Here is a 6,842-nt window from a genome sequence, read left to right as displayed (position 1 = left end):
GAGCCACCATGTGGTTGCTGGGATTTGAACTCTGGACCTTCGGAAGAGCAGTCGGGTGCTCTTACCCACTGAGCCATCTCACCAGCCCCTGAAGCTCTCTCTTAATTTGAAGTAATTGCTGAATGGACAGAGAAGCCAGCGATATGGGATGAGCAGTAGGGGAAATGGGGGGCAAGTAAGGAGGGGCTGGTGTTTAAAGGGATCCATGGAAACGTAGGCACTGGGTCCCGGACCATAGCATTGAAAGCCTCTTCATCAAGTTCTGCCTCAGAGGAGGGATCAAGAGGGTCATTTGACAATTCTTTATATAAAATCGGATAAATTCTCTTGGGTTTTGTTAAGGGCTGAAGAGCACTCTTTTCTCCTGAGGCAGACCTAGCCTGGGGAGTGAGGGGAGTAGGGAGGGAATCTTTAGGAATAGGGTTGTCAATTATCGATGATGGCCAAGATGCCAGAGGCATCGGTGGTTTCACTTTTACGGGATGGCGAAAGGGAGTTTTCTAAAATATCTTCAGTAAGGACTAAGAGGCGGGCACCTTCTCCGCACCCCCTTCTGCCTGTTTAAGGAGGTCTCTGACGATTCCCCAATAGCCAAAAACGGACTCATAGACATCTTCACCTTGTTTTATCAAAGCATTGATATCTTTGCCTACTTTATTCCAAGTTAAAGGGTGTATTTCAGGACCATTCAATATCAGCCATGGACATCTCTCGTCCACAAAACAAAAAAATTTTATTAAATCCTTTTTCTTAACTCTTATCCCTCTCTCCTTAAGAGACACCTTCATCTCTTGAATAAAAACTGCCTCTTTGGACAGAACCTTCCCCATGGTAAATGGGACAACAACTGACTGCCCAGGCTTACCTCTCAACTTCTGAGACACTCGAGCGAAGTGGTGGGGAACTGTCTCACTGTCTGTGTGGTACCTCTTGAATCAGTTGTCCAGAGGGTGGTCATACATCATGCCCCACATCTGGCACCACTTGACCCATCCAGCAGGTCCAGTTATTTGAGGGTCTCGAGGGGACCTTCTCCTAGGAACCAAATGGGGGGAGGGAGAGACGAGAACCAAGTGCAATGAACAACACACGGAAGCAGTCTGTTTATCATCAAGGTCTCACTGTATTCAGCAAGGCTCAAGGTTTAAATGCACAAGCAAAAGGGGAAGTACTTCTCAGCAGGAGGAATGGGGCAGCAGAAATGCACAAGCAAAGGAGGAAGTACTTCTCAGTGGGAGGGATGGGGCAGCAGAAATTTTTCTTTTGGTGACTACCTGGGAAAGCAGGAACTTGGTGGTATCAGGGTACATCTTGTGGTCAGGACATCTGGTGCTGACTTAGGACTGGAACAATCTGTGGTTATTCTCAGAGTGGTGCGTTGATGGCCCACTTTTGACCCCCTTTTCTTCTCGGGGGAAGAGGGCAATTCAGAGATCAGGACAATAGTGTTGTCTTAATAGCTCCCAACAGGGGAGGAAGAGGGAGAGGGTATTGAGAAAGTCAATGCAATGGGTGACTATCTCTGGAATGATGTAGAAACCTAGGGCAATGGAAATTCCCAGGTATCCCTAGCTAAGACTTCTAGCAATGGCGGATATAGTGCCTGAACTTGCCATCTCATGTAACCTGACAAGACTTCCAATGGAGGGACTGGGATATCAACCCAGCCACAAAACCTTTGACTTACAATTTGTCCTACTTACAAGATATACAGGAGTAAAGTTGGAGTAGAAAATAAGGGCATGGCCCACCAATGACTGGTCCAGCTTGAAACCCATGCCATGAGAGGGAGCCCAACCCTGACACTTTTATTGATATTCTCCTACCTAGTAGACAAGAGCTGAGCATAACAGTTAACAGAGAAGCCTTGCCTATCAACTAATGGAAACAGATGCAGATACCAATAGCCAAACATTAGGCAGAGCTTGGGGAATCCTGAGAAAGAGGTGGAGGAAAGATTATAGGAGCCAAAGGGGTTGAGAACACCCACAAGAAAACCCACCGAATCAACTAAATTGAGCCCATAGGAGCTTATAGAGACTGAACCGATAACCAGGAAATATGCATGGGACTGACTTAAGACCTCTGCCCATATGAAACAGATGTGCAACTTGGTGTTCATGTGGGACTCCTAACAGCAGAAGCAGGCTCTGACTATTCTGAAGGGTGTTGTTTCCCTAATTTATTTCTCAGCCTGTTTATCCCTTGTGTAGAGAAAGGTCACTGATTTGTTTGAGTTAATTTTATATCCAGTTACATCACTGAAGTTGTTTTTCATGTTTAGGAGTTCTCTGGTGGAATTTTCAGAGTCACTTATGTTTGCTATCATATCATCGGCAAATAGTGATATTTTGACTTCTTCCTTTCCAAATTGTATCCCTTTGATCTCCTTTTGTTGTCTAATTGCTCTAGCTAGGACTTCAAGTTCTATATTGAATAGGTAGGGAGAGAGAGGCAGCCTTGTCTAGTCCCTGATTTCAGTGGGATTGCTTCAAGTTTCTCTCCATTTAGTATGATAATGGCTACTGGTTTGCTGTATATTGCTTTTATTATGTTTATGTTTATGGATTTTCTCAAATGATTTCACAGCATGTAATGAGATGACACCCTTCACAATAGTCACAAAAAAATATAAAATAACTTGGTGTGACTCTAACTAAGCAAGTGAAAGATTTCTATGATAAGAACTTCAAGTCTCTGAAGACAGAAATCGAAGAACATCTCAGAAGATGCAAATACTTCCCATGCTCATGGATTGGCAGGATTAATATAGTAAAAATGGCTGTCTTGACAAAAGCAATCTACAGATTCAATGCAATCCCCATCAAAATTCCAACTCAATTCTTCACCAAGTTAGAAATGGCAATTTGCAAATTCATCTGGAATAACAAAAACCCTAGGATAGCAAATAATAACAATAAAAGAACCTCTGGGGGAATCACCATCCCCGACCTCAAGCTATACTACAGAGCAATTGTGATAAAAACTGCATGGTACTGGTAGAGTGACAGACAGGTAGATCAATGGAATAGAATTGAAGACCCAGAAATGAACCCACACCTATGGTCACTTGATCTTTGACAAAGCAGCTAAAACCATCCAGTGGAAAAGAGACAGCATTTTCAACAAATGGTGCTGGCGCAACTGGCAGTTAGCATGTAGAAGAATGTGAATTGATCCATTCTTATCTCCCTATACAAAGCTCAAGTCTAAGTGGATCAAGGAACTCCATGTAAAACCAGAGACACTGAAACTTATAGAGGAGAAAGTGGGAAGAGCCTCAATCATATGGGCACAGGGCAAAAATTCCTGAACAAAAAAGCAATGGCTTGTGCTCTAAGATCAAGAATCAACAAATGGGACCTGATAAAATTGCAAACCTTCTGTAAGGCAAAAGACACTGTCAATAAGACAAAAGGCAACCAACAAATTGGGAAAAGATCTTTACCAATCTTACATCCAATCGGGGGATAATATCCAATATATACAAAGAACTCAAGAAGTTAGACTCCAGAAAAGCAAATAACTCTATCAAAAATGGGGTACAGAGCTAATCAAAGAATTCTCAACTGAGGAATACCAAATGGCTGAGAAGCACCTAAAGAAGTGTTCAACATTCTTAATCATCAGGGAAATGCAAATCAAAACAACCATGAGATTCCATCTCACACCAGTCAGAATGACTAAGATCAAAAACTCAGGTGACAGCAGATGCTGGTTAGGATGTGGAGAAAGAGGAACACTCCTCCGTTGCTGGTGGGATTGCAAGCTGGAACAACCACTCTGGAAATCAGTTCCTCAGAAAATTGGACATAGTACTACCAGACGATCCAGCAATTCCAGTCCTGCGCATATACCCAAAAGATGCTCCAACTTGTAATAAGGACACATGCTCCACTATGTTCATAGCAGCTATTATTATTTATAATCACCAGAAGCTGGAAGGAACCCAGATGTCCCTCAACAAAGGAATGGATACAGAAAATGTGGTACATTTGCACAATGGAGTACTACTCAGCTATTAAGAACAATGAATTCATGAAATTCTTAGACAAATGGATGTATCTGGAGGGTATCATCCTGAGTGAGATAACCCAATCACAAAAGAACTCACATGATATGCACTCACTGATAAGTCGATATTAGCTCAGAAGCTCAGAATACTCAAGATACACAAAGCACATGAAACTCAAGAAGAAGGAATACAAAAGTGTGGGTATTTCTATCCTTCTTAGAAGGGGGAACAAAATGCCCGTGGAAGGAGTTACAAAGACAAAGTGTGAAGCAGAGACTGAAGGAAGGACCATCCAGAGACTGCCCCACCTGGTGATCCATCCCATAAACAACTACCAAAACCAGACACTATTGTGGATGCCAACAAGAGCTTGCTGACAGGAGCCTGATAAAGCTGTCTCCTGAGAGGCTCTGCCAGTTTCTGACAAATGCAGAACTGGATGCTCCTAGCCATCCATTGAACAAAGCACAGGGTCACCAATGAAGGAGCTAGAGAAAGTACCCAAGGAGCTGAAGGGGTTTGCAGCCCCATAGGAGGAACAACAATATGAACTAACCAGTACCCCCAGAGCTCCCTGGGACTGAACCACCAATCAAAGAAAACACATGGTGGGACTCATGGCTCCAGCTTCATATGTAGCAGAGGATGGCCTAGTCAGTCATCAGTGGGAGGAAAGGCCCTTGGTCCTGTGAAGGTTCTATGCCCCAGCCTAGGGGAATTCCAAGGCCAGGAAGCAAGCAGGAGTGGGTGGGTTGGGGAGCACGGGTAGTGGGGAGGGGATAGGGGATATTTGGAGGGGAAACTAGAAAAGCGGATAACATTTGAAATGTAAATAAAGAAAATATCTAATAAAAAAAAGTGGGGGTGGGGGGGGAAGCAGGTCCTGTCTCTGACTCTGTTGCCTGCCTTTGTAACACTTTCTCCTACTTGGACTGCCTCATTTAGCCTCAGTAGAAGATGTCTCTAGCCTTGCTGCAACTTGATATGCCAAGGTCAGTATATATCAGTGGGAGGCCTCTCCTTTTCTGAAGAGAATGAGAGAAGGAGTGTATGGTGTGGGGAAGATTAAAATTGGAAATTGTGGTCAGGATGTAAAGTAAATAGATGAATAAATTAACTCAACTAAACAAAACAAAAGGCTAAAAATAAATCTAACAAATGACCCACCTAACCAGTCTATAGAATATACGCAAAGGACTCAATATCCTATCACGGAGATACTCAGCCATGTTCATTGGTGCTCTCATCAAAACATGTAGAAAATGGAATCAAACTATATTCTTGCGCGCACCCTGGCTCGCCAGCAAGAACGATGCTGCAACAGGATCCTTCTGCACACGTTTATTGGGAGAGCTTCCTTGCAGAGGCGAAGAGACCCCAAGCCCAGAACTGGTGCTGCTTATATAGGCCTAGGAGAGGCGTGTCTCACATCCGGATTGGTTATGCTTACCACCTTATTTGCATGTCTCACATCTGATTGGTTAACTTCTCTCTCATCTGATTGGTTAACTTGTCTCTCATCTGATTGGTTAATTCTCAAAACCTCATCTTGGCAAAAAAAACTTTACTGCCTATGTATGCATGGTGGCCAGCGGTAGCCAGCGCCACCCTGCAACGGCACATGTGGCTTCCCACACTATATGTCCTTTACTGATGAGTGGTTACTGAATATGTGGCACATACATGATAGAATCCTAATCAGCTTATTTTAAAAAACCTTGACAATGGGAGGCGAGGGGTGGTAAGAGAGTAGAACTGGAAAATATTATATTGAGTAAGTTAATCTACACCCAGAAACACAAATGCTGTGTGCTCTCTCTTATTTGTGGATCTTTGCTCAGATCTTCATATGTGACCTCCTAACCTGAAGGAAGTGAAAATTCCAGAAGAATAGAATGTTGTCATGGTCCTGACGGAAGGAGAGGAAGCTCATGAGGGAGAAATGGTGAGACACAGCTACTGAGGAGGAAAACTGAGGGAGTAGGAGGGACTTTAACTTAGAGGAGAAGGAGGATAATGTAAGGGGAGGTGGACAGATAAATAAGTAATGCTCAGGATGTCTGAAACAAACAGGAGGATTATACTGTTCCCCTGGGAAGAACAGACTATTCAACAAAGATCCTAGTTCTAGACATGGGAAACTGTTGCGTCTGGCCAGCGGCTCACATGTCTGGGCTCTAGTCTGGAAAGGCATCTTGGAAACCTGTAAGAGAAGAGGAGGGACTAGGCAGCGCAAGAGAGAGACGGAACCAAGACAATCAGTCTGATCAAGGTTCGATTTTACTATTTCCGACACTGGGTTATGAAGCAGGGGAAGGGGGCCAATTCCTGCCAAATCATCCTGGAGTTAAGTTTCAAGTGACCTCGTGATAGCTCCGAACAGCTAGGCGGCAGGCAGTAGAAGTGGGCGTGACAGTGAAACCTGATCAGCCAGGTTTCAGGCTGGGGGGGGGGGGTTACAGGAAACCTTTCTTCCAGTTGTTGGCCAGGGGGCAGGGAAAAAACTTCCCAAGCAATAAAGGCTGTTGTTGTCATTTGTTGCTTTTCAAAACTTGAAGGTAAGACCCTATTGCTGAAGGCACAATGCAAGTCAGACAGAGGACCTGGGCTGGGACTGGCCTGGAAGCCTCTTCCTGGAGGACTGTTTTCATAGTATCAGAAGGCTCTATGCAAACTGCCAAGAGAGAAAAGCAATCAAATTCTACCCAGCTGTAATGCCTACAGGCCACAACAATAGCCAGAATAAAAAAATATACCCAAGAGGCACACCTGAGGGGTCAGCCAGTCTCAAGTTGCAGGCACATGACCTTGAAGCAGATCCAGAAGG

The sequence above is a fragment of the Mus caroli genome, chromosome 7 (genome assembly GCF_900094665.2).
Source record: "Mus caroli chromosome 7, CAROLI_EIJ_v1.1, whole genome shotgun sequence".
NCBI classification, from domain to species: Eukaryota; Metazoa; Chordata; class Mammalia; order Rodentia; family Muridae; genus Mus; species Mus caroli.
Note: the sequence above shows the minus strand (reverse complement) of the source record.